Consider the following 14,730-nt stretch of genomic DNA (forward strand, 5'->3'; position numbering starts at 1 on the left):
CCACATAGCTGGGACTACAGGCGCCCTCCACAATGCCCGGCTATTTTTTAGTTGCAGTTGTCGTTGTTTAGCTGGCCCTGGCTGGGTTCAAGCCTACTAGCCTCAGTGTATATGGCTGGCACTCTACCCACTGAGCTATGGGTGCTACCAGTTTCTTACATTTTTTACATGAAGAGTTATGCAACCATTTATTTATTCCTAGATATCCCCCACCCCCAGGTTTTTAAATTTCTTTTTTTAAAAATACTGCATTGACCATTTTGTAATGCTTTTTTGTAGACCATTGTGGATAGGTCTATAGAATTTCAAGGTCAAAGGATATGCTGCTTTCAAAATTTACCCTTCAAAAGATGATGTATTAATAGTGTACATCACCAACAACCGTGAGGGCCCTTACTAGCACAGAATATTATTAATCTTTAAATTTTTTGCCATATTGAAAGCAAAATAAATACAAAAATTATTAAATGGTTGTGTCAGATCTGGGAACTCATTGGGTTTCCAGCAAAGTCCTTTAATCAGCAGACTTGGGCTGCCAGGATGCTCTTCCTGCTCTTGCGGTTCAGCCTTGGAGGCCTCTCCTTTCTGTACCCTCCTGTGCTTGTTATGCCCCAGGGCGCTTAGCGTACTGATAAGCGCTCTGGAGTGACCCTTTCTTGTTCATGTATGTGTGAGGGGGTAAGGCAAGGGTCCAGCAGAGGCTGCTGCTTATCTGGGACGTGGCAGCCTCAGCCTGCTCCTTCCCTCTAAGTCACTGGTTAACCCAGTGGCCCAGGGGTTCTTGCTCAGAGGGACACTCCTTTGCATGCTTGCTGTGGCCTTTCTGGTCCTCTGCAGCCAGCTGGGGCCTCCCAGGTGCACAAAATTACTCTTTGAAGTTTATTGGAAGCACATTTCTCCAAGGCAGAGTCACAGCCCTTCTTTGTCATTCAACAGGCATCTATATCAGATCTTGTATTTAACAGGAATGGCTGATGACAGGATGATAAAGCTGATAAAATTCCCTGTGGGTTAATCTTTGCTGACCTGCCCATCCCCACCAGGCCTCTTCCTCCTTTCTGTGTTGTAGCCACTGCCTTGTCTTGCCCATTCCTGTACCAAGGAACAGACTCTCTTTTGGGCCAGAACCATTGGTAGGGTGAGTTCTTAGTTTATATGCATTTTTTCCCTTTAAAAACGATGTTCCCTGTCTCTGCATACATGTCCTGGGCAGCCTGCCTGGTGTGGGCCTCACTTTTAAGTAGGTGGAATGCAAATTATCAAAAGCAGTTGCCGCTCTTTGCTTCTGGGTCTGCCTTGGGCAGCCTTGACCTCCTTCCCTGGAGCTGCTCTTGCAGAGGGTGCACACTCTCCAGCTGATGGTAGGATGGGAGCTCCAAATAGGTTCCTCTCTGAAATAAACCATCTTGACAAAAGCTGCAAGGCTCGGTATGGGCCTTATTAGTGAGACAGCATAGTTGTCGGGACAGTAGCTGTCTCCTCCAGATGGTTTGTTCAATGGAAATATTTCGATGATAAAAATACCCTCAAACTCCCTTCTGTGAGAGCAGGGGCAGTCAGTCAAGTAGCTCCCTGCTGTGTAGTGAGACCAAGTCACCGCACCCCTGCTTTACATTTGGCAGTGCGTCCTTCAGCCAGCTGCATGGCTCCCAGGAGGCGAAAGGGCAGTTGTGGGGAGAAGATGTAAGTAGAAATAGTGGGGAGGTGACCCTTGGACAACAGCTGAATTCCCAGGGCTGGGTTTGAGCCTTGCTGCTGTTGCTGCTGCTTGGGCCTGGAATGGCGAGGATGACTCAGATCTGGAAGGTGGCTGTGGTGATCGGCAGGGTCAGAGGAAGGACGGAAGCCTGTCCCAGGTGGGTGTGGCTGCTGTGGAAAGTTTACTGATGAAGAGGATGCAGCCTAGAGAGGCAAACACCAGTGTCTGGGGCCACTGGGCTCTGCCAGTGACTTAGTAACTCTGGCAAACTTTATTTCTGTTACTAAAAACAGCAGTGTTATAGCTCTGCTGACAAGATATCGTACAAAACAAGGGCAGATGGTACTAAATAAATTCAGCTGACATGGAAGTCATTCATTTGGGGAATTCATTATCTTTAGGGACCCTCTGGTCCTGAGGCCATGGTTTTTCCAGTAGTGCCTCCGGAGTTTCTGGAAGGTCAAGAGGGGGAACTCTAGGCTCCACTAACCCCACTTCTCAAAACGGATGAAAACCTACTCACTTCTGACGGAATAGGGCCTGTGTTAGTAACTCAGTGACTTAACACAGTGTGGTATCTTACAATTTTGTAGATTAGAAGTCCAATGTGGGTCTCACTGGGCTGGGATCCAAATGTGAGGAGGAATGTGTTTCTTCTGGAGGCTCTGCTGGAAAATCCATGTCTTTGCCTTTTCTGGCTTCTAGAGGCTACCTACATTCCTCCGCTGGTGACCCCATTCCTCCATCTTCACATCCAGCTGTGTGGTGTCTCCTTTTGATCCTTCTTTCATCTTCACATCATGCTTTGACCATACTGGGGGAGGCTCTGTGGCTACCTTGGGCCCACCTGCGTTGCCTCACAGTTCTGGAACACATCTGCAAAGTGCATTTTGCCATGTACTGTAATCCATCCACAGGTTCTGGAGCTCAGGACATGGGCATCATCAAGGAATGTTATTCTGCCTCCTGAAGAGTTAGACAAATGTGGTTTACCAGGCTTGCTGGGGGGGAGGGGAGAGTGGCTGAAGCAGGTCCAAGGATCCAGGTCTCCTGCTGAGTCAGGACCTTGGTCCTGTCCTTTCTGCTGTTTGCTGCACCCCATGCTGCCAGGGGGAGTGGTCTCTGCCTCACGCTGCACACTTCATTGCAGCCACTTTGTCCCTGGGTAAGACGCTGGCCGGTGGGTTGGGAAGAGGAGCCATCGCTTCCCACAGGAGGTGGGAATGGGGTAGGAGTGAGTGGTTGTGCTGCAAGAGCTCCACCTTGCTGTGGAATCATCTATGGTGACATTGTCAAGCTGGACTAAATGAAGTGGGTGGGGACCTTCCCTCTCCTCCCAGAAGCAGCCCTTGGACCTTTCTCTTTGTACCACCTCTCCTTTTTTTTTTTTTTTTATTTCTCATAGCGTAACTATGTACATTAATGCAATCATGGGGTACAGTGTGCTGTTTTCATATATATCTTGAAATATTCTCATCAAACTGGTTAACATAACCTTCATGTCATTTTCTTAGTTATTGAGTCAAGACATTCATACTCTGCTTTTAGAAAGATTCACTTGTACCCTTGTAAGATTAGCCATAGAGGTAACCCCACCAATCACCCTCCCTCCCCCTGTCCATCCCCCTCACCTCCCCTCTCCCACCCCCTTCCCATGTTCATCTCCCCCTTTCTTACTGAAACCAGGCAAGCTCCTTTGCCTGCACTTCGTTTGGCAACCCCACTCCTCAAACTCCTCTGTTCTGCTGAGCTCCTGGCTTTCTGGCTCAGTCGGTGTGTTTCAGGTTTCAATTCCTAGGAGATGAGTTTGGGGCAGGTGTCCATAGTCTTGGGGTAGAAGAGAGGCATAGTCACCTGGTCAGTAGGTCGGAGGATGGTGACAGGTGAGGTTAATATAAGCAGCTTGGCCACATGCAACGGATGTTACTGTGGAAACGCTTTGTGCTGATTGAATTTGTGTTGTAAAAGACTTCATTATACAATGTTTCAAATTTACAGAAAAATTGCAGTGAGAACTATATAATGTCACCCAAATCTATCAGTTATAAACCCTTTGCCACATTGGCTTTATCTTTCTCCATATTAGATAGTGTCTCTTCTAACATATTTGAAAGATATATACATTGTGCCCCTTTGCCACTAAGTACTTCAGAATGTCCTTTTGAACAAGGACACTCTTTTCTCTCTCTTTTTTTTTTTTTTTTTGAGACAGAATCTCAAGTTGTTGCCCTAGGTAGAGTGTGCCCTGGCATCATAGCTCTCACAGCAACCTCCAACTCTTGGGCTCAGGCCATCCTCTTGCCTCAGATTTTTTGTTTTTTTATTTTTAATAGAGATGGGGGTCTCACTTTTGCTCAGGCTGGTCTCAAACTGGTGAGCTCAAGCAATCCATCTGCCTCGGCCTCCCAGAGTGCTAGGATTACAGGTGTGAACCACCGTGCCCAGCCTGGACAGTCCTTTTTCATAACCACACTTCAATTAGTAAAAATAGGATATATTATGAATGCAATTGTACAGTATGTAGTTCATACCCCAATTTTGCCACTTAATACAATAACGTCCTTTACAGTAGTTGTTCCTGCTGCTCCAGGATTCCTTCCAGGATTATGCAAATTGTGTACTCGTCGTGTCTCTTTAGTTTCTTTAATCAAGAACCGTTTCTTTGGCTCGGCGCCTGTAGCTCAGTGAGTAGGGAGTTGGCCACATACACCAAAGCTGGTGGGTTCAAATCCAGCCTGGGCCTGCTAAACAACAATGACAACTGCAACCAGAAAATAGCTGGGCATTGTGGTGGGCACCTGTAGTCCCAGCTAGTTGGGAGGCTGAGGCAAGAGACTCGCTTAAGCCTAAGAGTTTGAGGTGGCTGTGAGCTGTGAGGCCACAGCACTCTACCAAGGGTGACATAGTGAGACCTTGTCTCAAAACAAAAGAAAAACAGTTTCTCCACTTTTCTTTGATGCTCATGACATTGGTATTTTGGTAGCAATTTGGGGTTGTATGATACTTGTTCACTGTTCGATGCCTTGCAGTTCTATTTTTGTCAGGAATGCTGCATAAGTGATGTTTTGTGTCCTCAGTACATTAGGAGGCACATGATGTCATTTTGTCCCATTATTAGTGACATTAGTTTCAATTTCTCGGTTAATGTAGTATTGCATTTGCATAATTTAATCTATCTCTTCTAGAGGAGTTGAGCATTTGAAATCAGGCATTCTCCTCTTGTAAAGTTGTATTTGGTTTGTGAGTGCCTTTTGGATATTGGGTTTCCCTAAAGTGGGCGTCCCGGCTCTCTGCAGCATGTACCCTTTGAAAGGGTAGAAAGGCTAACGTACTCAGGAAGCTTATTGTGAAGAATAAATTGCCTGAGATTTGAACAGAACATTATCTCTGCCCTTGTGGCACAGGTGAGATTCATCCCAGAGATAGAAGCACGGATGTGGTATTCACTGTATCTGATTATCCTGGCTGCCTAGGGATTCCTAGGACTGGAAAAGCTAGATTAGGATGTGGAGAAGTCTCTTCCTAGCATCCATTTGACAGCTCGGTACCCGCTAATGGAGATAGTCCAGGCTGACGGAGGTGGTCCAAGAAAAAGTCACTGCATTTTCTTCCTTGTAGATCTCTTCTGACATTGGCTCGTGGGGCCGATTCATTTGGCTAGCTTGCATGATGTGTGCATACCAGGCTAGGCAGGCCCACTAGGACTGCTCATTCACCAATTGTGACACTCAGGACTCAGGATGCTGCCATGTGGGAAGGCTGGGCTGCATAGAGCTCTGGAAGTTTTCAGTATGATCATAGCCAGTATTATCCTAGGTCAGTTCCTCTCAAGCTTCTTCTAGTTCAGTGGCTCTCAACCTTCCTAGTGCCGCGAACCTTTAATACAGTCCAAAGGAGTCGTGACCCACAGGTTGAGAACTACTGTTCTAGTTTGTGAACTTTTTTGTGTTGGGCATTTGAGGGTGCTGACCCCTGTACCTGCTGTTCCCACTTGTCATTACAAAAGCAAACACAGTGACCACATGTAGGCTACTCTAGGATTAATAGAGAAAGTGGTATGTGGTAAAATAGAATACATGATCACAAAAAATGTACATGATGGACAACCGTAGATCTTGTTGATGCTATCTGGCACACCATTCAAAAGCTTGGGGCCAGAGCAGTATGACACAGTACCTGGTGGGAGTGAAATGGGAACATATTTTAGGCTAGAAAGGTCCGGGAAGTCTTAACCATGAAGTGTGACTGAGCTGAGCTGGGGAGAGTCGGGTGAGGATGGGACATGTTGGTAAGGCAAGGGCAGTGGCTGTAGGCTCACGTGTGGTAACAAAAGCTCACCCTTGCAGACCCCCGGCAGCACCCAGTGGGACTAGCCTGTGAGTATCACTGCAAAATGGCCAGAATTTGTGTTTGTGAGAACATCTGAGTAATTATTGAATGATTACCCAGCACTCCCAATTAAAAGGTGGATGAAACCAGTCTTCCAAAGTCTTTCTGATGAAACATCAACGGAAAGTCTTTATAATGGAACATTACTGCTTGAGTGATTATTTTCAGAACACAGTGATCAGCCAAATGGCTTCTAATTGATCTCAAAATATTTACCAAGCCTCTCAGTGTGATAGTTCTCTACTGCACTGCTGATTTATCCCCAAAAGACAGTAAGAATATTAATGTTCCAAGACTAATAAGACACATGTGCCATGACTGGTTAAAGATAAAAACACAAAGTGTGCAACTCCGTGATGGACATAAAAATGTCCACAGGGCCCCTCTCTTCTCCTCTTCACTTGAAGATGCCAAAGGACTATTTTAGGGAGTCTGTGAAGAACCAAACAGGTCACACATCATAGTCAGGTGCAACTTCTTGCACACGGCACAAGCATATTGAGTCCCAGTTAATGAAATGATTTGTCTCAGAGGCACACTTCAAAATAACACTGTGAGTCTTCAGTCCTTAGAAACATTTCCTGAAACTTTTTACATAGCCATTAATAACTGAAGAACTTAGAATTCCTGGGTCCTGACTTTATTTTTTTGACATGTTCCTCCTTCCTGCCACCCTGCCCACAGAGCACCAAATACCTCACTGAGGTGCTTTTGAAATATGTCTACAACTCTTTGATTCTCTTCACTACAAGGAACAGAACCTGGCTCAGCGCCTGTGGCTCAAGCAGCTAAGGCGCCAGCCACATACACATGAGCTGGCGGGTTCGAATCCAGCCTTGGCCTGCCAAACATCAATGACGGCTGCAACCAAAAAATAACTGGGCATTGTGGCAGGCTCCTATAATCCCAGCTACTTGGGAAGCTGAGGCAGGAGAATGGCTTGAGCCCAGGAGTTGGAGGTTGCTATGAGCTGTGATGCTATAGCACTCTACCCAGGGCGACAGCTTGAGGCTCTGTCTCAAAAAAAAAAAAAAAAAGAACAGAACCTAAGGTAGGCTCTTCACCTTGCATGTGGGTTGGACTCAAAATTGAGGCACTCATGTATAGAATAGAGTGGTTCTGTGGCTGTCTCCCAAGTTGTAGGACGCTCAGGAGAGTGGAGAGTCCTACCTGGTGAGGAACCCCGTAACCTGTCGTTAGCAGCTGTGCGAGTAGGCAGTCTCAGAAGTGGATCTTCCAGTCGTGGTGAAACCTTCAGATGACCGCAGCCCTGCCAGCCACATTCTGGGTGCAGCTAAATGAGAGAGAACCACCTAGCTAAGCTGCTGTCAAATTCCTGACTTGCGGAATCTGAGATAATGTTTGTTTTAAGCCACTACATTATGGAGTAATTTGTTGTGCCGTGCCTACAGTAAATAATAGACCCTAGATCGTTAGCAATGATTTTGGCATACTTATAGTCAGACGCATGAGCATTGGGTCATAACCCATGAGGACACTACTATTATAAGCATTATTTTGCAGCTTAACTTTTTAAAGCGATTGCTAGTGTGATATATTAACCACTAGCCCCCCTGGTGTTTATTTTAAAGGGACTGTTACAAAGATTAAATTGATTCATGGATTCATTTGTTTCTCATATTTTTTTAATTTGTTCTGGGTCGTTGTTGATGCTTAGACTTATGGAGGGGGTTATCTCTGCGTGACTTGGGACACATTTGTCTGGGTCCTCAGAGGAATCGGCAGTGACAACAGGCCTTCAGCACATCCCAAAGATGGCTGGAAAAATGAATATGCTTGGGCGTATATTCCCAGAGGTGTGGTGCCTGTCCCTGAATTGCAGTAAAAATTATAGACAGCCTTAGGAAAACTGTATTTGGAGACACTCTGTCTTCCCCAAAGAGATATTCATAATTTAATTCCTATCCTGCACATTTGGTATTAGCGGAAGCCTCTTGGGATTGTGTGTGTTCTTAATTGTTAAAGATGCTGCTTGCCGGCCCACCCATAGAATTTCTGCACAAGAAAGTTGCTTTGGTCAGGTATGCCCTAACCCTTCACCGCCTTTTAAAAAACAAAACATTGAGTCCTTTGTGCTTAATATAGAAATAATTTACATGATCTTGCTCTGGTCATCACCACTTTTGACTCTTAATAATGTGGCACTTGGAGGCTTCGTAACAGTCATGCCAGTACCTCAGTGCCTGTTTTCTGCTAGAGAAAGGAATCTCTGTCCCTCAGTGGAGGGTGTTTCCTGGGTTCTTTTCCTTGTGAAGGACATTTATTGTATAAGTAATACATGCCATTATAGACAAATAAGAAAATTCAGACCAGTAGAAGAAAATAAAAACTATCCCAGTAATCTCACTTTCTGGAGATAGCCTCTGTTTCTAACATAATGAATTGCTTGGCTCGGCTCAAGCGGCTAAGGCGCCAGCTATATACACCTGAGTTGGTGGTTTTGAATTCAGGCCTGGCCTGCCAAACAGCAATGACGGCTGCAACTGAGAGGGCCAGACCAGCGCCATTTTGTTGTTTACTGCCTAAGTTCTGCTCCTCATTTTGAGCCCCTGCCACCATCTTAGATAATAAGCTTCAGCTTCCCCCAAACCCTGGCCTTTCCCCGAAATCAAGCACCCCAGTCAGCCAATCAGAAGTGCTCCCCACCCTTCTTGCTTCATACCACCCTAAGACCCCAGTTAGGAAATCCCCCACCCCTCATACCTGTACCAATCCAGAGCCTCCTCGTATTTTCCGAAACCCTGACCACCAATCACCCATACTTCCCCATACCCCGACCACCAATCAAAAATGTACCCCACCCTTCTTCACCCTTCTTGCTTTCTTTATCCTATAAAACTTTCCAACCCCCTAGGCTCGAGGCCTTCCTTGGTATGTTTGCCAAGAGAGGGTCCGAGCTCGAGCTTGCTAAATAAAGCTTGCCTCTTGCTTTTACATCGGAGTGTGTCTCGGTTCGTCCCTTCATGGGCTCAGGGACTCAGGGAAATTCTGGGTACAACACAACCAAAAAAAATAACTGGACTTTATGGATGGTGCATGTAGAACTAGCTACTTGGGAGGCGGAGGCAGGAGAATCGTTTGAGCCCAGGAGGTTGCTGTGAGCTGTGATGCTATGGCACTCTACCCAGGGTGACAGCTTGAGGCTGTCTCAAAAAAAAAAAGTAAAACAATGAAGTGTGTCATATAAGTTTCCTATTGTATTTTTTTCAAAGTACTTTCCCCTATATTCAAAATATCTCAGAACAAATTCAGAAATAAAAATGCCCAAATAAATTTTTACTTTGCATTCGTTTATTCATTGCCTTTTGTTATGATAGAATTCTTTGATTACAAGAATTCTACCATAACAGAATCCACTGAATTCCATAGCAGAAGAATCTTTGTAAAATCTCACATCTCTAATGGTCCTGGGCAGATCAGTTGCGATGGTGGTTTGGAAAGAGTAAAATAGCCTAGGATGAAGATCTGGTCACTCTGAGTGGGTGACATTTGAACTTAGAGTGGCCATCTTGTTTAAGGGGTGGAAGTATTGGGAGGATCGAAAATCCAGAAAAAAACTAATTGCACTTTATGCATGTTTCCTCCTGCTGCCTTTGGGGCGCTATGTAGGACATTCGTAGTTGGAGAGCCAGATAATGGGCAATAAATCACGATCTGGGAAGTCTGGTCTCTGAACAGCTGTCAGCCAGCTGCTGTGCTGGAAACTAGGCAAATAGTGGGTGAGTTTTTATCTGATCGTCTGAGATTGTGTCAGCAACAGCAGAGCCATATTTTCAGATGATTGTTACATAGGCCTGAGTTCAAATCCTGCCTCTCCCTGTGAACGGCTCTGTGACTGGGAATGGGTTAGGAAGCGTCTGGGTTTCCTCACATGTCATATGCCGGTGATGTACCCATGCTGAGGGTTGTTTTGAGGAAGCACTAAACAGGACCCTGCAGCCAGCACATGCCTGGCTCCTGACAGTCACTCAGCGAGTTCCTGTCCTCCGCCTGCTGTTATGTTGTTATAATTGCATATAGAGAAGTTATAGTTGGGCTGTGTCTGCTCTAAGTTCACATTACGAAAAGGTCCCCCAAATCTGTGCAGCCACTGACCTTTCACTCTCCCTCCATAGGAAGCTCGTGGAGCATAGGAAGCTGGCAGGTTAAATCTGATGTCAGTAACACCGAATCCCCTTGTCTAAAAGGAGGGAGGATATTGGTGATGGGTTTTGGTTTTTTTGTTTTTTAGATCTGTCACAATTAGGGATGTAGCCTCCCTTTGGGTGGTACTGGGATTATTTTATACCCAAGAAGACAGCTGGGCAGAGGCCAAATAGACTGACCAGTCATCTTCAGATGAACTTTTATTCTCAATGCTTTTAGTGTCTTCAATTATCTAAATTGTCCCAAGAGCCCTGAGACTGTTTTCCCTCAGAGTTTGGGTAAGCACAGCTGAAGGGGGTGGGGAATTCCCAACAGCCTTCACTCAGGGATGATTTTCCCCAGGCTGAGGCGGGGACCACTGGCAAAATTTAATTACCATCCCTGCTTATGGCTGGACCTCAGCTGGCATGGTCTCTGAGGTTTTAAACAAAAAGCACACACCTCCCCAGCAGTAGATTAGGGAGATGACCATTCAAGCAGGGGATTTGGACATGTTAATTCTTCTTGGAGCAGATATCTGCCCGGGAAAGGGCTATGCGACCTTATTTAGAAAAATGGCTACACTTTGTTAACCTTTATTCCCTTAAGAAGGAAAAATCGTTACATGGCAGAGGTTCAGGCCCCATGGGGGATTTTCTGGGATCATTCTTCCTCTTAAGAGTCATGTTTCCCCAGATGTGATAAAATTATCAGTAACTTCTAACTTCTCCCTCCCCCACTCTTTTCAGTTGGAAAATGAATCTTTATCCATTCTTTCTTGCATGTCCTAGGCTTGTGTCTCTTTCTTTCCAGTGGTACAAGTCAAAGTTTTTTTTTTTTTTCTTTTAAATGGATGAGGGAAAAGGCATTCATTTGAAAAGATGCTGCCGTGTGCACTCCACTCCCACCATGCCTCGATTCAGTCCTGGAAAGCTGGTTTGCTGATTCAGCTGAGTTAGTGACGGTGGCCAGTTGCAGTCAGTCTGCTCAGAGCCTCCGAGATTGACTCAGCCAAGGAACACTATTCGCTTCCGTTACTGAGAATTGAATTTGGGGGGAGGGGGACCACACTGATGTGCAGTTGGAAGACCCAGGCCCAAAGGCAGGTTTTACCTCTGCCAGTTGCATAACTGGGCTCTCCGGACCCTGGGTTTCTTTCCCTGTACTTGAAGTGACACTGTGCAGGGCCTTCTCAGGCTCCTGGCTGGGAAACTGATGGACAGGATGTTGTTCATCCTGTTATTTCCAGTCATTTATCTAGTCATTCATTTCTTTATACAATTACCCTTCTAGGACCCAAGAATAGAGAGGTGAACGTGATACACCGTGGCACGTGGTAGGAATTGTAAACTGCTGCTGGCCTTTTTTTTTTTTTTTTTTTCCCTTAAGTGAGTCAGATATAGTTGAGAAAGCTTTAGCTCTTTCTCCCCAGAGCCTGTCACTAGAGAGGAGGAGCAGAACATGGCCTTGTCTACTGACCCTGCCCGCGACTCTCTGAAACCAATCTGAGGAAAGCCTCTCATGGGAATGGCATTTCCAAGATTAGAGGTCAAGTGAGACTCCTCTGTTGAAAAGTTTTCCTGCCCTCTGCCAGAGCTTACAACTCGGAATGAGAGGGATAGAAATTGGGAGCAGGAGGAAAGTGGAACAGAATCTGAAGTGTCTTGTTGATGGAAAGAGGATGTAGGAAAATTTGAAATACTGGTATTTCAACTGGGCCCCGACTTACCACCTATTCCACTGGGAGAGGTGGAGTAGGTGATAGGGGAAGAGAAGATTATTACAACTTCTCGGGAGTAATTTTGTGTGTAAAAGCCCTGAAGGACCACATTCCACTGATCCCTTTTATTAACAAAATTGTACTTTGCAGCCAGGTGGGGTGTGGCCTTAGAGCCCTTCAGAGGCAGCGCCCGAGGGTAGGGAGCTGCTTAATTGCACGTTGCCCTTTGGCTTCTTTCCAGTCTTTCATTAGGGATGACCCCTTATCTCTAATTTCTGAGCCCAGAATTTTTTGTTTCTGTTTTTCTCTTTGTGTGCTTTTTATGGAGCTAAACAGATCGTGATCTAAGTAAGCACTAGCTTTGGAAGGCAATTATGGTGGATGGAAAGGGTCAAGATGGATTCCACTCCAGATACCAGTGTGCTGGCTGTGGCTCCAGGCATCACCACGGCCAAGTTGACCCACCTGGCTAGCTTAGCTGGGCCTCTTCTTTCTGACTCATTCCCTCATGCACCTCTGGAAGTGGCTGGTTCTTATCTGTCTTCCTGGGATGAAGTGTGCCCAGAGAAGACTGACTTTTCTGTAGTTTACAACCCTGGTTATAATCAGAATCACCTGAACCTTTTAATAAGCAAGTTACAAGGAACCTCTTTTATAGATCCAGTTTCAGATAAGGATAGAAATTTGTATTTATTTTTGGGTATTTTTTGTTTTTTGCGGTTTTTGGCTGGGGCCAGGTTTGAACCCACCACTTCTGGTATGAAATTTGTATTGTTAAAGAGCCCTGTGTGTGACTAGGATGGCCAGTCAGGATGGGGACTCTAGGCCCTCCTGCCCCTCCTCACCCTTGCTACTCAGTGTGGGCCATGGCCCAGCACCTTCTGCCTCTCCTGGGACTTGATCAGGACATGCAGGCTCTTAGGCTCCTCCCCAGCGTCCTGCCCCAGAGGCCACTGTTTCGAGAGATCCCCAGGTGATTTGTGTGCCCATTAAGCATGGAGAGGCCCTCCCTCAATATGATCAGTGCTTGATTGTTCCTGGAAATGGAGTATTGACCTGTCTATTGACGTGTTTGGTTTACCAATGCCTTTCCTTCTAAGAGTGGGTCCAAAATTTGCGTGGATGCAATTTTTTAGGAATTAAAATGCGAATCGTCTCTTTTGTGGATTGTGACCAATTTCTACTGCTGAGTTGCTTTGCTTTCTGTTGTCCACTACAGGCACAACAATGTGGCTCATTTAAATAAGCTGGTGACATGAGCTGTGTTCTGTAGGCAAATCCCAGGATTTGTGTTCCTTGGTTGTAAATATTCTCCTTGTCTCTGTTCCCTGTCTTGGGAGGTGGTGTCTGGCTCTGCCTCCCTCTCCGCAGAGGGAAGCGGTTTCCTCCTCTTAGTGATTGCCCCTTCTATACATGATTGCCAGTGCATTTGCCCCCACGTGTTGGGATTTTTTTGGTTGACATTTCGACACCCATGGGAATGAGGCCTGTTTTTATTCATAGCTGCACCCCGTGTGTCTAGGGTATACCTAAGATTTAGTAGGGGGTTAGTGACTGTTCACTGAAGGAGTGAGTGAATGGGTGGTGGTGGTGACTGAGAACTCTCGGTGTACTCTGAGTGTGGACTAGTGTTTCTTCATTCCTCCTCATAATACCTGGGTGGAGGGGGAAAGTCATTTCATTTTCTGTTTGAAACTGTGGTACTTGAACTGAGAAAGGCAAGTCTACAAAGATGAAACACAGTTAGACCAAATGTAGATAGAGCCCCTTAATTAGATTGTTAGGGTGGCCATTTAGGTTTGTAGTGATTTGTATCGGTACTTCCCTCTGCTCTTACTGGAACTCCAGCTGTTGTCTTCCCATGGAGGCGGGATTCCTGCTTCCTTGAAGTGGGAAAAAATCCTGTGTCCAGGTCCAGCACTAGTTTTGGTTGGTACTTCTTTTTGTGTGTTTGTATTTTTTGAGACAGTCTTGCTCTGTTGCTCAGAGTACAATGTTGAACTCCTGGCTCAAGTGATCCTCCTGCCTCAACCTCTTGAATAGCTGCTGCTACAGGTGTGTACCACCATGCTCAGCTAGCTCTTTACAATTTTTTTGTAGAGATGGGGTCTCTCTATGTTGTCCAGCCTGGCCTCGAACTCCTGGCCTCATTGGGTCCTCCTGCCTTAGCCTCCCAAAGTGCTGGGATTACAGGCATGAGCCACTATACCTGGCCTGGATGGTACTTCTGAAATGGTTTCTCAGCCTTCTTTCTTAAAGTCATAACCACCTGGCACTGAATTAGCCACACCTTGCCCAGTGATAGTGAGAGCCTCATTACAATATGATTTTTTCCCCTGGGGACTTTAGGTTGAGAGGCTCTGCAGTCCATTTAATATAACTTTAAGCAATTCATAGTTGAGAAGAAAAATTCATCGTTGAAAATTTTCAAGAGGAATGATCTGCAGTGGTCATCTTAGTTCTTTTTTCTGTGGTGGGGGTTGTAGGTACTTTCCTGTTAAATAGCATCCGGCCTTTCTCTGCTGTTGACTGAGCCTGGACAGTTTTTCATTTGCCATTCTTGAAACTGAGAAAAGGGGGGTGGCTCCTGTGGCTCAAAGGAGTAGGGCTCCGACCCCATATGCCGGAGGTGGTGGGTTCAAACCCAGCCCTGGCCAAAAACTGAGAAAAGGCCAGAGCTTCCTGTCTTAATTGAGAAATATCAAGGATGGAGTTTTATATCTGTTAAAAATATAAGTAAGAATTAGATTTGTTTATTTTGAAATAAATGTCCTGG

This window comes from Otolemur garnettii, unplaced genomic scaffold (assembly GCF_000181295.1).
Source record: "Otolemur garnettii isolate 467f Iridium unplaced genomic scaffold, OtoGar3 scaffold00011, whole genome shotgun sequence".
Taxonomy (NCBI): domain Eukaryota; kingdom Metazoa; phylum Chordata; class Mammalia; order Primates; family Galagidae; genus Otolemur; species Otolemur garnettii.